The sequence below is a fragment of the Piliocolobus tephrosceles genome, chromosome Y (assembly GCF_002776525.5).
Source record: "Piliocolobus tephrosceles isolate RC106 chromosome Y, ASM277652v3, whole genome shotgun sequence".
NCBI lineage: Eukaryota > Metazoa > Chordata > Mammalia > Primates > Cercopithecidae > Piliocolobus > Piliocolobus tephrosceles.
In genome coordinates, this window is record NC_045456.1 from 1069110 (window position 1) to 1089542 (window position 20433).

At 38.7% G+C, this 20433-nt stretch overlaps 1 long non-coding RNA gene across 2 annotated transcripts in view; it reads left to right on the forward strand.

The window, feature by feature from the left end:
• LOC116418598 overlaps positions 1-18024 on the forward strand; it is a 916691-nt gene extending 898667 nt beyond the window's left edge. The window contains exon 3 of one of the 2 annotated variants that reach the window (XR_004228700.1): positions 17618-18024. This is a non-coding gene — a long non-coding RNA (uncharacterized LOC116418598). The remainder of the gene's footprint in view (positions 1-17617) is intronic. The other variant, XR_004228701.1, reaches the window with a different exon arrangement.
• Positions 18025-20433: the final 2409 nt, after the last annotated feature.

A 20433-nucleotide genomic window follows, 5' to 3' on the forward strand; every position in this document is an offset into this window, starting at 1 on the left:
AGCTGATCTTCTGACAGTTTTATTACTAGAGTGTATCCTTTCCAAATTTCACCTATGTTTGTTCAAGTAAGATGCCAATGAACTAGTCATCATGGTATCAAGCTGGAATCTTCAGTTTCTCCTGAAGAGTAGCGTAGATCAGCTGAGGTAATCATTAAAGGCCAATTTTTATCATTTCCAGAAGTCTGATCCAAAAATAACTCAAAATATCACTTTTAGGTACCTGAAAGTTCCCCTTAGAAATCATATTATTGTGATGAAAGTAATTTAATTCATTTATAAAACAGATCGCATACTCTTTTGAGACTTTAGAGGAAAATTTGTCATTAGACATGATTTTTCTCTTATATAAGAGAAAAAGAGAAAAAAGTCATGGGGCGGGAAGGAGGTGAGAGAGGAAAAAAGGGACCAATGTTGCTATAAAATGCAAGTGATAGTCATTATAAATAGTAAAAGGAATATGAAGTAAAAGGAATATGCCTTTGACATTCTTTAAGGCTTCTAGACATTCTGCCCACCCTTTTAAGCAAGAATTCATTTGGTTCTTTGCTAACTTTACACTGAGATTTCTCACTATGAACAGCAACTAAGGATGTGACTCCGGCTGTGATAATGTATGACTCAAGCACACCCCTTGGCACGTACATTGGTCTCTTATCAGATGACCTGCTTGACTTTGACAGCCTTCTCTGTTTCAGGACAATTTGCAGGATGGAATTTAAGCGTAACCGGTCCTAATTCCTTTTATCCCTAGAGGCTCCTAAGCCAGCAGTGTTGGAATGGACCATGCCTGGCAATTCTCACATTTCTCTTATCACTGAGACTACTTTTCATGTTCCCTTTGATACTATTTGAAAATATTCTTACCTCGACCTGCAATAGAAATGAAATCCCCATATATATCTTGACCTCTTCTTGTGTCAACTCTTGCAGTACTCCCTCTTAAGACCTTTCTCAATCCCTCTTGAACATAGAATTCTATTTATTGTAGCCACCCAAAACTCTCACGGCTCCTCTCAACAACAGTTATCCTAATCATTTTTTTAAAACCGAGTTGTTGGTTTTTTCCCTAAATTCAGTATGTAATTCTCCTTGTAGCTCAGAATCAAATGTGGCTAACGAAGAACCTAACTTTGCTTCCCTTCTTTCCCATACCACTAATTGAGCATGTTTGGTACATGACTTTTGCTTGGAAGGTACCTTGAAAGGAGTCTTTTTTGCGAATTGAAAAAACCATGAATGTTGGGATTGGATAAACTTGGACTGTAATCCAAGCTGTATCACTTTCTTGCTATATAACTTTGAGCAAGTTACTTATCCTTCCCTGAACTGTATCCTTATTTGCAGAATGAGGATAAGTACCTCCTCATAGGATTGTTGTGAAAATTAAATGAGATAACCTACAGAAAGTATCTGTCAATGGAACATATTTAATATAAGGTAGCTTCCTTTCATTACCCTTGACTAAATGATTTAAATAATTCTGTTGAATAGCAAAGGAACTGATTCAACATCCCACTGAGACGCCCAATTGCAAATCCAGCAGGACAACAATAGAAACTTTATGTATTTATCCAATATCTACCCTTTTCTGAAACACCATTTCCCCATTAATCAAGTCAAGTGCAAATAGGTGGGCCTCAGAACAGTTGTCAACAAGTATTTATTGATGGTTCACTATGTACTCAACATTGTACTGATGCTACAGGGAAAACCAAATCAATATAAAACATGGCCTACTTGTAGCAGAAGGAGTTAATAATCTAGGCAGATTAAATGTCATTCAGACATGCCTTTTAGATAGCATTTCTCAAATCTGGAAGATCTTCAGACTGATCTGGTTTGCATATTAAATATATATTTCAGAAGGATGGGTTCCAGAAATCTATATTTATGACAAGCATCTAGGTAATTCTAATATTCACCCAGGTTTGAGAGCCTCACTTCTTTTAAAGATGCCTCATTACTGCACAAATTAATTCATGTCAAGTCACATCACAACTATGTTAAAAAGTCCAGAGAGATGTACTTGTCTGAACATTAATAAATATGCTCATTTCTCAGCATCACTGTTTGCTGAGGGTTCCACTGTATCTGAATTAACTTTTGAATTTTTTTTTTTTTGTTTTAAATTTCAAAGTAGTTTTGCAGGTTCTGGACAATTGATCGGAAGCAAATTATTCTAAATAAAGTAAAATTAAACATAATAGAATATTTGCAGAAGTCTGTCAATGACAGAACTAAATTTATAAATGAAAGAATAAGTTATAACTGACATAAACAATGATGCATCACGAAACATATTAATGCAACCTGTGCCAAAATCTTCATACAGTTCCCCATCCAATGCAACTTGCCCAAATTCCTCAAACCTCTTCCTGTAGGTTAGATGGATCCCATTTTTCAAGCACGTCCTTGTGAAGAGACCACCAACATGCTTTGTGTGAGCATCAAGGCTGTTCATTTCACTTGAGTGCAAGTGGGCTGAGTCTGAAAAGAGAGTCAGCGAAGGGAGATGGGGAGGGGGTGCTTTATAGGAGTTGGGTAGGTAATGGAAAATTACAGTCAAAGGTGGTTATCTGTTGTTGGCAGAGGAGGAGGTCACAAGGTACATGGTGGGGAGATCATAAGACTCATTGTCCAGAAGAACGTCACAAAGTCGATGGATCAGCTATGGTATGGCAGGGACAAGTCACAATGGTGGAATGGTGGAATGCTGGTTAATTAGTTAAGGCAGGAACTGGCTATTTTATTTCTTTGTGGTTTTTGGCTGCCCCAGACTTCTTGGCTCCTGCAGGCCATCTGGACACATACGTGTAGGTCACAGGGGTTACAGTGGCTGAGCTTCAGCTCAGAGGCCTGATGCCATTTTATACACGGTATGTTCAAAAGCAAAGCATTGCAATCAGATACTGCATAACATTCTGGTAATGTTGTATGGGATATTTTTACCAGGAATGATGAAAGTATTCAGAAGAGGACAATAATAAAAGAATATTAAATATATTAGTAGGTATCACAAATTCTTTTTTTTTTTTTTTTTTTTTCTTGAGACAGAGTTTCACTCTGTCACCCAGGCTGGAGTGTGTGATCTCAGCTCACTGCAACCTCTGCCTCCTGGGTTCAAACAATTCTTGTGCCTCAGCCTCCTGAGTAGCTGGGATTACAGGTATGCGCGCCACCACAGCTGGCTATTTTTGTTGTTGTTGTTTTGTATTTTTGGTAGAGATGAGGTGTCACCATGTTGGCCAGGCTGGTCTCGAACTCCTGGCTTCAAGTGATCCACCCGCCTTGGCCTCCCAAAGTGCTGGGATTACAGGCGTGAGCCACCACACCTGGCCTAGATATCACAAATTCTGATTTGTAAAGATATACATTCTAAGGGATTTTTTTTAATTTAAAAAAAAAGGCATTTCAATTTTGTATTATTTGTGCCTTATCCACAAATACAAAAACAAACCAAAAAATCTACAAGCTTCACTCATTCATTGATGTCATTAAACCAACATTTATTGATTAAATATTGTCAGGGCATGGTGGCTTACGTCTGTAATCCAGGCATTTTGGGTGGCAGAGATGTGCAGATCACTTGAGCTCAGGAGTTCAAGACCAGCCTAGGTAACATGGTGAAACTCCATCTCCACCAAAAATACAAATGTATGTGTGTGGATATATATACATATAAGCTGGGTGTGGTGGCATGCATCTGTGATCCCAGCTACTTGGAAGGCTGAGGTGGGAGGATCGTTTGAGCGTCAGAGGCAGAGGTTGCAGTTAGCTGAGATCGTACCACTGCACTCCAGCCTGGATGACAGAGTAAGACTCCATCTCAAAAAAAAAAAAAAAAAAAAAAAGGAGTTGTGGACACTGGTTGTTACAGATGCTTCAAGTGTCCCCATCCGCCCCCTCCTTTGTTCTTGTCACATCCTTCCTTACACAATATCGGCTTTCTTCGGAAACCACTTGACTTTCCACCTTAGGGTTTTTTTTCAGGCTAAACTGGAGTACAGGGCAGTCCCAAATGCCAGGAACTAATGCTCCGGGGAGCAGCCCTCAATCCCTTCAATCAATGAAGGATGGGAGTTGGTAGGTAAACATTCCAGCTTCCTCACCTTTGAGTAGAACAAGTCTGAGAAAAGTTCTGGTTTCCCAGAAGTATAGTTTCCCAGAAGTCCCCAGGAGAAGTGAACCCCAATTGCCCACAGCAGTAACATGCTTATTAACACATTTTGCATTGTCTTCCTTCCCTTCCTTATCTCAATTCCCACTTCCTAATAGAGCTTCTTGGAACCACCTTCTAAATAACAGACTTGCATTCAAAGTCTTGTCTCTGTGTTTGCTATGGGGAGAACCCAGACTAAGACACTAAATATAGGACAATGAAAAAGTCAGTCATGCCTTTGAGATGCTCAGATAAAGTTTAAGAGAAAGACTCAAACAATGTAGAGACTGATAAGTGCTGTATGCTAATATAAAATGTATCCAGACAAGTAGAATGAATGAGTCTTTGTGGTAGTTAAGGAAGGCCTCATGAATGAAGTAAACATTGTAGCTGTCTGATACGGCTTGGCTGTGTTCCCACTCAAATCTCATCTTGAATTCTACATGTTGTGGAAGGGACCTGGTGAGAGGTAATTGAATCATGGGGGCAGGTCTTTCCCGTGCTGTTCTCGTGATAGTGAATAAGTCTCACAAGATCTGATGGTTCTATAAGAGGGAGTTTCCCTGCACAAGCTCTCTTTTTGCCTGCTGCCATCCATGTAAGACATGACTTGCTCCTCCTTCTGCCATGATTATGAGGCTTTCCCAGCCACATGGAACTGTAAGTCCATTAAACCTCTTTGTTTTATAAATTGCCCAGTCTCAGGTATGTCTTTATCAGCAGCATGAAAATGGACTAATACACTGTCAAAAAGTATGAGGAGAAGATTTATATCTATGTAAGAATAGAATTAGCATTTCAGACGATGGGATGTGCAAAGCACGGTACCCCTACAACTTATCCCTCCCACCCCACCTCGTAACACATACACACACACACACACACACACACACACACAATCCTTGGTTTTGTATACTTGGAGTGAAGAATACACTGAAAAGAAATGTGGAAGATGAAAGTATAAAAGGAATTTGTCACTTGGTAACTGGTCTCCCAAGATGGCCTTCAGTCAGTCCTGCCTCCCCATAACCCATCTTTTGTGTAGTCCTCTCCCACAGCGAATCTAGGCTAGCTTAATTATTACTCTGTAGCCAGTAAAATGCCATGGAAGTGACCTGTGCAGCTCAGGGTTTCAGCTTTAAGAAGACCTAGATTCTTGTATTTTACACTTTTGGCAGCCCTAAAATACTACGTAAGAAGTTTTGTTAACCTGCTAAAGATACCACATAGAGAGGTTGAGTAAGGAGAGACCCTAAAGTCCTAGGGTCTCTGCTGAGCATAGCCGTCCAAGCCAAGATGCCAAATATATGAGCTCAGTCATATTGTTTATTCCAGCCCCAGTTGCCGTATGACTTGAGAGATCCCAAGAGAAACCAGCAGAATCATCCAACCCATAGAATTGTGAGAAATAATTAAAAGGTTGTTATTTAAAGCCACTAAGTTTTGGATTTGCTTATTATACCACAATAGAGAACCAAAACAGTTGCCCAAATGTAAAGGATCTTGAAAGCCATAATGAGAAGTCAGCGCTTAATTACGAACAAAAGAAATTAACAAAGCAGCAATCCTGATAAGAGTTTAATGAAATAGCCTTGGAGAGAGACTGAGGATCTGAAGAGGGAAACCAACATTTATCAAGGATTCATTATGTTCTAAATACTTTGACACTCTTAACTCATTCATCACAAAGCACTATGAGGTAGATGCTATTTATAGATCCCCAATTTATAGATACAGAAATTGAGAATCAATTTCACCCCAGGTCAAGCTCACTCACCCCAGGTCACAGTGTTAGACCCAAGACTAAACCCAAGGCTAACTGGTCCCAAAAGCCTTGTTATTTTCATTACTACACCATGATACCTCCAACAAAAGTAGGAAGGATTGTATTTGAGAGATACTTAGGAAGTATGATTCACAAATGTGATGAATGACTGGGATGTGTCCAGGTCATGGAGATCATTCAGCAATGATACTGGCTTCTACTCTAGAGGATGGATTATTATAAAAAGGTACATGGTTGTGTGGTATAGAATTAAAAGTAAAGAATCAGGTAGAAAATAATTGATTGTTCATATAAAGGAGTAAAATGAATATGGTAACATATTTGAGTTTTGCATTTGAATAGTTTTTGCAAAACTGATGATAATATAAAGACATGAAAATAAGAAATTCCAAAACATCACCCGTGGGAAAGACTCAAAATATTCTCAACTCAGCCCTCCAGATTTCAGATCAGAGGCTGCCTTATTACAAGCCCTCTGAAGTTTTATCCTAGGGCTAGGAGACCTTACTTACCTCAAGAACCATTGAAAGAAAATATTTATCTCCTTCAGTTTCCAAAGGGCAGGTTTTTTAGTCTATCAGAATTAGAAAGGAAGAGTTCAATGTATTTTTAGGAAATACACCACCACCATAAAATAGTATATTAATACCATTTTTCAAGGGCTGAAAAATAAAGTTATAAAAAATGAAAACTATATTCACCAGGAAAACATTATCTACAGATTCATCCATTCTGAAGCACCAAAGGTAGGATGGAGAATATTCTTGTGAGGGCCATGGAAACTCAGAAGGCAAAAAAATAAAAGCTTTCATTAGAAACGTAACTTTATTTTTATTGTGTTTTAGAATGAAATGAAGATTACATATTCCACTCCTGTGCTTTAAAAATTAACAAAAGGGAGCACAAAATACTATCCAAATATAAAATTCTATCTCTCTTCTATATTAAAGCAGGATAAGAAATAAAAGACAAGAAATTATAAGAGAAATTTAAGATCTAAAGAAGGGCAGGAAAAGGAAGTAAAAAATGATCTCAGACATAGATGGAAAAGAGTTACAAAATAAAACACAGGGCTCGAGATAGAGAAAGGCATACAGAGAGAATCAGAAAATGTATGTTATCTCTTTCTGCACAACAAATCGTGCCAAAATGTAGTGGTACAAATCAACCGTAATCATTTATTTTACTCATGAATTTGCAGTTTGGGAAGGGCTCAGCAAGGACAACTCATCTCTCCTCTATTCACTGTTGCTTGGGAAAGCCCAAAGTATGATGACGACTCAGTAGCTGGGGGCTGGAATCATCTGAAGGCTTGTTGACTCACATGTCTGGTTGTTGATCCTGACTATCAGCTGGAACACTTATAACACATGACCTCTCCATGTGAGCTGGGATTCTTTACAGCATTGTGACTGGTTTCCAAGAGCAAATGCCCCAAGAAGGCCAGATGGGCATATCACCTTTAATAACGTAGCTTAAAAAGTCATATAATATCACTTTTACCACATTAACAAGTCCATTAAGATTTGAAAAAAAGGGACCATAAACCTCATCTCTCCATGGAAGAAAAGCAAACATTGCATTATAGCTAAGTGTGTAGGATGGGAGATATTTTTTGGTCATCTTAGAAAATTCAGTCTGCCACAGAGCGTATGAGGGACACACCCACAAAATGACTCATAGAAATACATAGAAACCTATGTAAAGACTCAGAAACACAACCATTTACATATAATTGACATAAAAAGATGTGAAGAAACACACACCAAGAGAAAAGTAAGAGGAACACACCAAGTAAGGTGAATACCTAAAGAGGCCCAGGCTTGCGTAGATCACTATCATCAACTTTGGGCTTTTTACTCCATTGTTACCAAAGATTTTCAAAACAATTTTACCTTTTTTGTAACTATAGACACAAATGTAGCTCTCTCCACTAAGTGTTTTTACTAAAGGATAATGGGCTCCGGTCAAGCTAGAGATTGACTGCAACCCATAAGCTGGTTGTTACCCTGTGCATAAAAGTATGATAAAAACAATATTTGAGGGAACAATAAAAAGTTGTGCAATGAATACAGAAAATAAACTAAGTTAACCCAGGGTTTTTTAAAAATTCCATAGCCCATGGACTCTCTAATATACCAGGTTGCCTATTATAGAATCAAAGGAATGTCATTCCCTAGAATATAGCCCCTGGAAAAGTAAAAGTAAAATAAAGTCTTTCAGGGTGACATTATGCTCCAGTCACAATGAACTTTCTGTTACCCAAACCCACCACACTCTGTTAGTATGATGTGATGGGGTGAATTTTCCAAAGATGGCTACAACATCTTCCATCCTACACATTCTTCTGATATATGACCTTGCCACTACCCCGTTGAGGGATGGAATCTAATTCCCACCTTGAATATGGGCTGTCTTTAGTGACTTTCTTGCAATAATAGAAGTAGATGAAGTAATGCTTTGTGACTTCCAAGGGTAGATCAGAGGAAGCCTTGCAATTTCTTCCTTAAATTCGTGAAACGATCACTCTCTGAACGCTCTTTCTTGGGACGCTCTGTCTTGGATGTTCTCTCTTGGAACCCCAGTCACTTTTCTGTGGGAAGCACCAGCCACACGAGGAAGCCATTTGTACGATCTCTGTTCAACAGTCTTGCTGAGCTCAGCCATTGCATCATCACAGATATGTAAGGCAAGAATCTACCAGATGATTCCAGCCACCAGTTCTTAAGCCAGTTGAGTCTTCCCTGATGAAAACTCAGACATTTTAGAAAAACAAAACATCTTCCCTGTAATACCCTGCCCCAATTCCTGACACATTGAATCCATAACTGTAAATAGAAGAGTGTTGTTTTATACCATGGAGTACTGGGGAGGTGAGGTTTGTTATATGGTAATAGATAAAACATGTACTTAGCAAATATCCTTCCCCCTTCCCTGCCTAGCTGCCTCCTATTCATGTTTTATGTCTCATTTTACCCACTATTTTATCCAGCTGCAATACAAGTAAAAACCAATGGGCTTGCAATGCTAATACAATTTAAAAATAAATCTCTACCCATCCTCTTCTGATCAGATTACCCCCTCTATAGCAACTCTGGAGCCACTGCTGTTCCCACACCTACCCATAAAGAAAATCAAGGGTCTAATAACTATGATTAACATGAAAGGACTCCAATGGAAAAAGTAGACAACATTCAAGAACACTTGGGTAATATAAACAGAGATGGACATTCTAAGAAAAAATTTAAAAATGCTAGAAATCAAAAACACTGTAGTGTAAATAAATAGTGCCTTTGTTGGACTCATAAGTAGACTGGACACAGCCAAGAAAAAAGTCAGTGAGTTTGATGATATGTCAATAGAAACTTCTAAAACTGAAATACAAACAGAAAAAAGACTAAAAAAAAGGGAACATAATACCAAGAACTATGAAACAATTACATTACACTTTGGATATAATAGCATTCTCACCCATTATCCATATTTGTCAAGAAGTTAATTACAGATGACTAATCTAATGCTTATATGCATATTCATCCATGTAGGAGGAGGCCTACATTATGAATCACACATACACACAGAAACCTGAAATGTTGACAAAAATCTCAATATTTTGAGTAATAGAAGTTGTATTTATAGTATATATACTTCCATGAGAAAGAAAATCTTTCTAAGGATATTTTTGTGATGTATAATTACAATTTTTTTCAGCTATCCCTAAACTGGTGCAACTTTAGCAACATGAATTTGAGATTTATGCTCAAATAATTCTCAATAAATTCTCAACAGATCACACTACCTTCATATATTCTGTATTTAAAAGTACCAGAGGATTGTCTAGAGCCATATTGTCCAATAAAAATATAATGTGAGCCACGTGTGTAATTTTAGATTTTCTAGTAGCTTCAAGTAAAAATGTAAAAAGAAGGATAAAATTAAATGTGATACTACATTTTATTTAACCCAATCTATTCAAAATATTATCCATGCAACATATAATCAATATTTAAACTTATTAATTTGCTATTTTATATTCTTTCTTCCACACTCAGTCTTTGAAATCCCATGTGTTGTATGCTCAGTCCCTGCATGTGGCTAGGGCTACCATATCAGGCAGCATAGTTTCTAAAATCTAAAGGTGTAGGCACCATTCAGAATCACCAGAATAACCTGGGAACTTATTAAAATACAGAATCTTGGGTCTCATCCAGACCTACTGAATCAGAATCTTCATTTTAACAGGATTCCCCCCAGATAATTCATGCACATTAAAGTTTAAGAGGCACTGGTTTAATATGATGGGCCTTCAGGAGAAATGGAAGAATTGTGGAAGAAAGAGAGAACAGTACAAATTTTGATGTGCTTTAACAAGCTTACAAGTGATGCTGATGCTGCTGGACTTTTGGTCACACTTTGAATGGCACGGTCCTACAAGATGTAGTCCAGAAGTGCTCACTGAGTACCTTTTATTTTCTCAGCACTACGGACAGATAAAAGTGAGCTAGATTTCAATCTAGCACCAGAACAAGTTACATCTTCTTTGAAAGACAGGACCACTGCAGAGGAAAACACCAGAAAGCAATAGAAGGCAACATTACTAACATAGCAGAATATTTGAATCAGACAGGGAGTGCTATAAGCTGTCAGGGTTATGAAAAATCTGAGGATGAAGCAGTGTTATCAGAGAAGGTAGTTTCTCTGGTTACGAGAGAGGAATCTAAGCTAGGCTATGAAAGAGATGCCCTAATGAAAATGTGAGAGTGGGGACTGGAGAGTTTGGGCTCTGCTTACTCTGTGCGCTGATCCCTGGTTATCCTTTGCTTACTTTAAACAAGTGATGTCCAAACTTGATTGTGCACACCTATCATTAAAAATATTGACATATCCCCAGATGATGCAGATTTATTTACAAATTGTCGACACATGCTATGCCGATTCATAAATATTAATAAAGATTAATTATCTTTTCGATTAAAAATAAATGTACATACATATTCCAGTATCATCTTGCTCTCTAATGGATTTGGAAGCCACTGCTCTAATTCAGCACTTTTATTTTAAGACATCATGGTATTCTCCCAGCAGCAAGCAGCACAGTGTGATTCAATAAATAGAGGCATCAAGTAGTAAAAAATATGTATATGCGGGAGGCTGAGGCAGGAGAATGGCGTAAACCCGGGAGGCGGAGCTTGCAGTGAGCTGAGATCCGGCCACTGCACTCCAGCCTGGGCCACAGAGCGAGACTCCGTCTCAAAAAAAAAAAAAAAAAAAAAAAAATATGTATATGCTAGGAGACTCAGTTGTCACAACTTGACCTTGCAGTGGTAGATCTCACCAAGAGAAAGAGTTTAGCCATTCACGAAAGGGTAGCTGTGGTAGAGTTGAGCAAGCCTCAGCACAGCTTTGACAGGCACTCTTTCCCTGGCAAATTTTTCAATTTTCCTTCAGGTTTCAGTTTAAATGTTCCTGAAAGAGGCCTTCCCAGACCTTGTAATCTGACTTAGGACCTCTTGTTGATCCCACTCATCACATCGTGCTCTTTTCCTATATTAAGGTCATCACAATTTGTAATTCTTAGTATATTTGGGGGACCATGCTTTAACAGCTGTCTCCCCACTTCACTGTACTCCCTGTGAGAACAGTAATTTGTTAACACTGTGTATTCAGCAATGAGCCCTCGATGTAACACACAGTAGGTACTAAACATTTTGTAGAATGAATGGACAAAGGAAATTAAATATGGCCATCATAGTCCTTTTAGTTCATACATTACTACCTTTTTCTGTCATGTAATGATATGCTGCATGAACTAACACTTCCTTCTCTAAGTGAGTCAGAGAGAAGTAACTGGACCTTAAACACTGGAGCTCAAGTGGTGACTAATACGGACTGCTATATAGATTGGAGGAAAAATAGGACACACAGTGTGAGGGCTGTTCAAAGTTTTGTTTTAATTTTAGTTCTTAATCATGATTCTCCCTTTATAAATGCTTTTCTTTCTTTCTTTCTTTCTTTCTTTCTTTCTTTCTTTCTTTCTTTCTATATATGTATTTTTTTTTGGCAGAGGGGACAGGTAGTGTTTGATCACATGAATAAGGTCTGTAGTGGTGATTTCTGAGATTCTGGTGTACCCATCACCTGAGCAGTACACGCTATACCCAATGTGTAGTCTTTTATGCCTCACTCTCCTCCCACACTTTCCCCCAAGTCCTCAAAGTTCATTGTATCATTCTATGACTTTGCATCCTATAGCTTAGCTCCTGCTTGAGTGAGAACATATGACATTTGGTTTTGCATTCCTGAGTGACTTCACTTAGAATGTGATAGTCTCCAATTCCATTCACGTTGCTGCAAATGCCATTATTTCCTTCCTTCGTATGGCTGAGTAGTATCCCATGGTATATATATACCACAATTTCTTTATCCACTCATTGATTGATAGGCATTTGGCCTGATTCCATATTTTTGCAATTGCAAATTGTGCTGTTATAAACATGCATGTGCAAGTATCTCTTTTGTATAATGACTTATTTTCCTCTGGGTAGATACCCATTAGTGGGATTGCTGGATCAAATGGTAGTTCTACTTTTAGTTCTTTAAGGAATATCCACACTGTTTTCCACAGTGGTTGTACTAGTTTACATTCCCACCACCGGTGTAAAAGTGTTCCCTTTTCACCATATCCCTGCCAACATCTATCACTTTTTGATTTTTTGATCATGGTCATTCTTGTAGGAATAAGGTGGTATCATATTGTGGTTTTGATTTGCATTTCCCTGATCATTAGTGATGTTGAACTTTTTTGTTTTCATATGTTTGTTGGCTATTTGTATATCTTGTTTTGAGAATTGTCTATTCATGTTCTTAGCCCACCTTTTGATGGGATTGTTTTTTTCTTGCTGCTTTGTTTAAGTTCCTTGTAGAGTCTAGATATACTAGTGCTTTGTTGGATATATAGATTGAGAAGATTTTCTCCCACTCTATGGGTTGTTTACTCTGTTGATTTTTTGTTTGTTTGAGACACAGTATTGCTCTGTCACCCAGGCTGGATTGCAATGGTGCAATCTTGGCTCACTGCAACCTCTACCTCCCTGGTTCAAGCAATTCTCCTGCCTCAGCTTCCTGAGTAGCTGGGATTACAGGTGCTCACCATCGTTCCTGGCTAATTTTTGTATTTTTAGTAGAGAGGGTTTTTTGCCATGTTGGCCACGCTGGTCTCAAACTCCTGACTTGAGGTGATCTGCCTGCCTTTGCCTCCCAAAGTGCTGGGATTACAGGTGTGAGCCACTGCACCCACCCTGCTGATTGTTTCTTTTGCTGTGCAGAAGCTTTCTAGTTTAATTAAGTCCCATCTGTTTATCTTTGTTTTTGTTGTGTTTGCTTTTGGGTTCTTGGTCATGAAGTCTTTGCCTAAGCCAGTGTCTAGAAGGGGTTTTCCAGTGTTATCTTCTAGAATCTTAATGGTTTCAGGTCTTAGATTTAAGTCTTTGATCCATCTTGAGTTGATTTTTGTAAAAGGTGAGAGATGAGGATTCAGTTTCATTCTTCTACATGTGTCTTGCCAATTATCCCAGCACCATTTGTTGACTAGAGTGTCCTTTACCCACTTTATGTTTTTGTTTGCTTTGTGGAAGATCAGTTGGCTGTAGGTATTTGGGTTTATTTCTGGGTTGTCTATTCTGTCCCATTGTTCTATGTGCCTATTTTTCTGATATGCCATGCAAATATATATTGTTCAGGCCTATTATGCACATTAGGCTTAATGGGAAATGTCAGTGACTGTCAAAATCACAACTTTCTGCTGATGTTAAAGGAATCTAATCAAGCAACAGATGGTCAGCAGCAGAAAATTTGCTCTCTACTTTCTCTGGGTTTTTATTCTGTTACTTAAAAAACTGTTGGTCACAGGTCGTCGGATTCAGTGAAAGCAGCCCATATGAGCTGAGATATCTATTTCATTTACTATGTCCGTATAAGAAGAAAACATGTCCCAACCTTAAATATTGATTACGCCTGACATGCAAAACATGCCAATGTCCCAGATGCCCATTTACCATTAGACTGAACATTTTGTTATATCCTCTTCCATTCACATTGTATGGACTTGCCCGTGATGTCATCATTAAAGCACTTTCATATTATACTATAGTCAGGTTGCTTTTCTGGGTTGACTTTAGGAAGCATTATCTAATTTTAGCTCAGGGCAAGTCTGTATCATGCTGTTGTGTGAGTGTGTTTTAAATGCACTTTGTATAGCCGTATTTTGAGGGGTAAGTTTCATAAATAGGCAATAATTGATCCTTGTATAGCTGCCTTTAATCAGTTTCGGTATTTTCTTCAATGGATTCTATGCATGTATCATTTTGTCATTTCTCAGTTGAGGGAATACTCAGAACTTGCCAGAAGCAGCAAAAATTCACATTTATAGAATACCTTTTTACTGTATTGAGATTTTTCATCTTTCATAATCTTTCTGGAAGACATTTCTGAGGAATTTCTCAGAAGACAGATGCATTGGTTTCTGTGACTGATGACAGTCTGACTCCACAAGTGGCCTTCTTGAGAGGTTACTAAGACTTGACACATTAACATCCCATAAATCTCCCATGTTCCAAGTCTTAAACATACATTTTCTTTCCCTGAGCCAGAGCACAGAGAAACGCTTGTGCTCCTCTGACAGTCATGCCTAAGAAAGGAAAACAGGGAGCCACTTTTGCACAGACATAAACCTGCTCAGTGTCTCAGATATTTTATGTACATACCCCACTTCTCTCTTGAAGTCTCCAAGAAAACACATGTGACCTTTGATAGTTCAGAAAAATCTTGTAAACCTCTCTGTGATGTTTAATAATTTCACTCTTCTTACTGGAATGATGTACCAGCCAGTACAGACAGCTTGTGGAACTCGGCTCATGGGTAAATGTTCAGTCTCACGCTGTTTTAACAACATTGGCTCCATCATCAGTGCAAATAGAAACAGTGGAAAGAATCTGAGGAGTGAGATATTTATTTGGAATTTCAGCTGTGATGATGTTTTTCCAGGCACTGCAGTGAAGGTGCACTTTCTGAGAGATGAAGAACTAGCACAGTGCCACAGAGTCCCCTGTGAGGGTTTACTCAATATTTGCTGGTAATTATGATGTCATTCCTTGAGGCAGGCGTCAGTTAACAAACTCTTTGAATCTAAATCAGCCCTGATTTAATTTGCCCTTCAGTAAAGGTTAAAACAGAGAGAAATTCAAAGTATACGTTTTGCAGAAGAAATAGACTGCAGTTTTTAAATGCATGCATAAGCCATATGTAGCCTTTTAAAGGAGGATGTTCAATTTTTCCACTCTTACTTTCCAATTGAGTGTGTCCTCTCACCCTAAGCAAAAAAAGTCAGTATAATTATGCCCAAATAAGAAGATTAAGTCTAGGAAGTAACACAATTTTTCTTTATCATCGCAAAATGTGTCTTGTATTATGTGCATGTGTTTTTAATTTGCATAATTGCTATTTTCTTGGTGGGTTTTTTTGTTGTTTTTTTTTTTTTTTTGAGACAGAGTCTCTCTTTGTCACCTCAGCTGGAGTGCAGTGGTGCAAACATGGCTCACTGCAGCCTTAACATCTTTTCTTACTATATATTTTATTCAGTTTATTTCTTTTTATTCTTAGTACTGTGGAATATTTCTTGCATCGGGCTCACCAACTTGTAACATGTTTACAATGGGCCCCTGTTTCTAAAGGTTTGTTTGTCCCTTTTTTCTTCCTTTTTTTTCTTTTGCTTTTCCTTTTTTTTTTTTTTTTTTTTTTTTTTTTTTTTATATGGGGTCTTACCCTGTTGTGCCCAGGCTGAAGTGTAGAGGTGCAGTGTTAGCTCACTGCAACCTCTGCCTCTGCCTCCGAGGCTCAAGTGATTCTCCTGCCTCAACCTCCTGAGTAGCTGGGACTACAGGCATGTGCCACCATGTCCAGCTAATTTTTGTATTTTAATAGAGATGGGATTTCTCCATGTTGGCCAGGCTGGTCTCGAACTCCTGGCCTCAAGTGATCTGCCTGCCTTGGCTTCCCAAAGTGCTGGGATTACAGGCGTGAACCACCACACCTGGCCTCTTCTTCATTTTGTATTGATTGTTGACTCACTAGGAAACACTTCTCATATCTTTTAGGGTGAGACTTACAATTGTCTATTCTAGTAGTTCTCGATTCTGGCTGCACAACAGAATCCCTTGATGCTTTTGAAAAAGCATCATACCCAGACTGTATCCCAAACCAATGGAATCATGACTTGGAAGCAATGGGACCCAGTGGCAATACCTTTAGAGTTCCTCAAGTGATGCCACTGTGTAGCTGAGGGTGAGAACCGCTAGTCCACACAAATGGTTCAAACAGTTAATAGGCAGTTCTGAGTTTTAAAAAGTTAAAAATCCCACACATTTTTAATTAAAAAACCTAAAAGTCCCACAAAGCCATTAGACAGTGGACAATTATCTGGAAAGATTTCATAAAGCCAAACCCTGTGAGGATTTAAAGAAATAGGACAGACGTGGCAGGTTTGGTGTTTACTGCGTTCTCTGAGTAACTATCCGAGGCAGTATGTGTAGACCTGCTGGCTTCTGACTCAGTCTCTGCACCTCATACTAGCGGTAAGATTTTGGGCATGTTATTTATCATCTCGGTGTGTCTATTTCCTCCTCTGTAAACTGGCATTGATATTACCAAAGCCTATTTCATATTATGAAGATTAAGGGTCAGAAAATATTTTCTGAAAAGGCCTTATAATTTTGGCTTTATAGGTCATATGGTCTCTCTGCGACTACTCAGCTCTGCCATGGCAGCACAAAGGCAGCCATAGACATTAGGTAAATGAATGGATGTGGCTGTGTTCCAATAAAACTGTATTTACACAAACAGGTAGTAGCCCAAATTTGGCCCACAGGGTGTAATTCACCAATGCCTGTACTAATACATGCTACATGGTTAGCACAGAGGGTTGCTATGTTTGTTGTCAGTGTTATGAAGCCTAAAAAGTAGCCCATCTCCCTGAGTTATGTGCATTTACCCTTATCTCTCCGCTCCACCCTTGGCCTCCTTTCAAGCGGACCAGCCTCCAGCACGTAGCACAAAGCTACAATAGCTGCAGTTCTTAGGACAGGAGAAAACATCAGGTTTCCCCTGTTCATGAGTGTGCTCTCTCCTTCCAGTCCACACAGTCACAGAGCAAGGAGAAAAGAAAACTGAGGCCAGAGGGCAGGGCCAGGGGTACACATCTCCCAGTGGTGCAACACTTTACAGGAGCAAACACCACAGACACTAAAGCCATCAGGGAAACCTGTGAATTAAACCATGAGTGGTAAGGAGCTGCCAAAATCCCAGAGATGTAATAAATCATTACTGTCAGCTGCTCAGCATGAGTAATAAAAAATCAATCCACTAAGCTAGAAATGAATTTGAAGATTGTGATTTAAACAATAGTAATGTGTGAGCAAAATAAACATAGAATCAGTTCTGCTATTTCATCTTTCATATAAGGACAGAGGAGAGTGATACCAGTGGTTTGTTTTCTTTTACATCAATGGAGCAGTAATCAATGAGGAATGGCTGTGTGAGTCAGCAGTTAGAAACAAAACTGAATGTGATGGTGTCCTCTTTCCTGAGGATATTAAACCCATTATTTTGTTTTGCAGGTCACATTTCAAAGGCCAGATCTTTCCCAGGGCTTAAGCTGTTCCTTGGATACTTTTGGTAAGTCATTGATCCACTAATCATTTAGTAATCGTCTCTGACATGCCAAACACTGTGCTCAGGGCTGGAAATGCAGAACCCGGGAAGCCACTGGCCTTGTCACCAAGATCTCTCTCTGGCTCCCTTTGAATTTGCTAATTCAGACTCTCACATTTCCCCCAGGAAAAATCATAAGGACCAAATCATATCCATTTTCTCAAATGGCTTCTAAGACCCATGTCATAGTTTGGCATCATGTAATTCTTTACCGATGTACTTTGAGGGTCAAGTTTTACTTTTCTTCACGCAGCTGTCAAGGACAGACACAAAGAGTGGGGGTGTCTTCCTCATTAAATACTTTCCCACAACACTCCAGAGTATATTCATCATTTAAGTAAACACTAACAGCTCTCTGACTTGGAAAGACTTGTGAGGAGAGGGAAAGAAAGGTACCATAATAACTGGTAGGAATTTATCACAGTCCCTATCTGCAAACTCATACAAAAGTCAGGTAGGGAGAGCCAAAAGGCTGGATGGTATTCAAGGTCTTATTCAGGAGCATATCTGTGGTAGGCACAACAATGCACCCCTCCAAGAATGTCCATGTCTTAATCCCCTGAAGCTGTGAACATGTAACCTTACATTACAAAAGGGACTTTGCAAGTGTAATTAAGTTAAGCATCTTGAACTGGAAACATTATCCTGGATTATCTGCTTGGGCCAATGTAATCACAAGGGTCCTTACAAAGGCAAGAAGGAGGCAGAAAGAAAGAGTCAGAGAGAGAGAGAGATTTGAAGATGCTGTGCTGCTGGCTTTGATGACAGAGGAAGGAAGTCATGGGGCAAGGAATGAAGGAGGCTTCTAGAGGTTAGAAAAGGCAAGGAAACAGATCCTCCTCAAAAGCCTACAAAAAGCAACACAGCCCTATGGCCTCCAGAACTGGAAGATAATACATTTGTGTCATTTTTAAGCCAGTAAGATTGTGGTGATTTGTTGTAACAGCTAGAGAAAACTAAGACATCACACTTGTACAGGTATAGTGCTAACAGTGAAGGAAGGGAGAGATACCCTTTAATTCATGTGTGTCAATTTGCCATTCCAGTTGATTTGTTTATAGTCGTGATGTAAGCAAGGCTGTTTATTTGCAGCCCCTGCTTCTCTGTTCGAAATAACATAAGACTATCATAATGGTTTATTGGGGATTTGAGGATATTTTAATGGCACAGCATGTTTTTCACATTAGATTATTTGTTGAACTAATGATTGGAAAACACAGGAAAATACAAAATAGTACATGGGGAGCTAGAGAAAATGTTCTCTAAGAGATAGGAACAATTATGTGTTTGTGGGTATATGTGTGCATGAATGAAACTATATTCTAGCCCATGAGATCTTCGAGACTCTTAGAAACACACTGACCAATAACTTTTAAATAAATTTATCTTGACAATCAAATGGCAAAATTTTAAAAAGTATAGAATATATTGTATTTACATATTCCTATTTTTAATATACAGTCCCTTTTATATATCCATTTGAAAGACCCTTATATTGATCAAATTAGTGTTCCAAAATAGGGATATTTTAGAATAAAATTGATTAATTATGCTTAAGCAATCAAGGTCACAGTGGGATGTGACCATAGAACAGAATTCCAGCTTCGATAAATCTGAGATCTCAGAATTTTGTTGGTATTTCTAATTCTAACCCTTCGTATGGCCCTTCCTACCACCAAGGCACTGCTCTAAGTGCTTCACAAATATGAACTTATTTAATCCTCACAGCAACCCCTTGAGGTGGTTGCTTTCATTATCTTCATTATACAAACTAAGAAACTGAGGCACACAGAGGCTAAGTAACTTGCCCAAGGTCCTAGAGAATTTTAGCCCCCTAGTCATGAAGAGGATTTGAGAACTATTGGCCTGTTCCAGGAATATCATGGTGAGGAACTCTCCAGCAGGAATGTAGGAAACTGGCCCTGATACAGGAAGAGCAGAGAACACGTATCCTGCCATACTTGGGTTAGGGTGTGATGGAGTTCTGACCCACCGATAAAAATGGCAACCCAGTCCCAGAGGAAGGTGGTATAAGGCCCTTGATTGAGGAAAACTACCAAACTGAAAGAGCAAGGCTAATGTTTGTGATCAAAAAGAAGAGTGATCATTATGCAGATTATGCAACTTTGGCTGAAGAAGCTTCCCACTGGAAGGGCAACTCTCCTTCCTCTCAAGTTATCTCTGAGCTGAGCAGAAGCTCAGTCTATGATGGGAGCAGAAGACCTCCCCAAGCAGGCCTGATCATAGTGGGGAAGTGGAGCAGTCACCTAAGAAGAGGGAGGCAGGAGGGGAGGAAAAGTGATGCTGGTCCAGTTTGAGTCCCATAATCATAAACATAACTTCATCACGTGGACCCAGGAGAAAAATCAACTATTGTAAATAGCAAAATCAGTAGTGTTCCAACTGTTAATTAGTTTATTCTAGAATAGTAATAACACTAAAATATTTAATTGACTATTTTAAAAAATTGAAGCTTAATTATTTCCATGTAATATTGGAAGCCAAATTGGCTAATAAAAGCCTATAACAAATTGCCATAGCAAAATGCTTTTTTCACTTGCATCTTAGTTACAGGTAAGGAGGTGTTTTATTTTAACATCTCATGCTCACCCCTACCATGACCAAAAAAAAAAACAAAACAAAACAAAACTAGTCTATAATAAACTCACAAAATTTAATAGTGGAGACTAGCCCTTGAGTTTTGGGCAACATATAAGTAAGG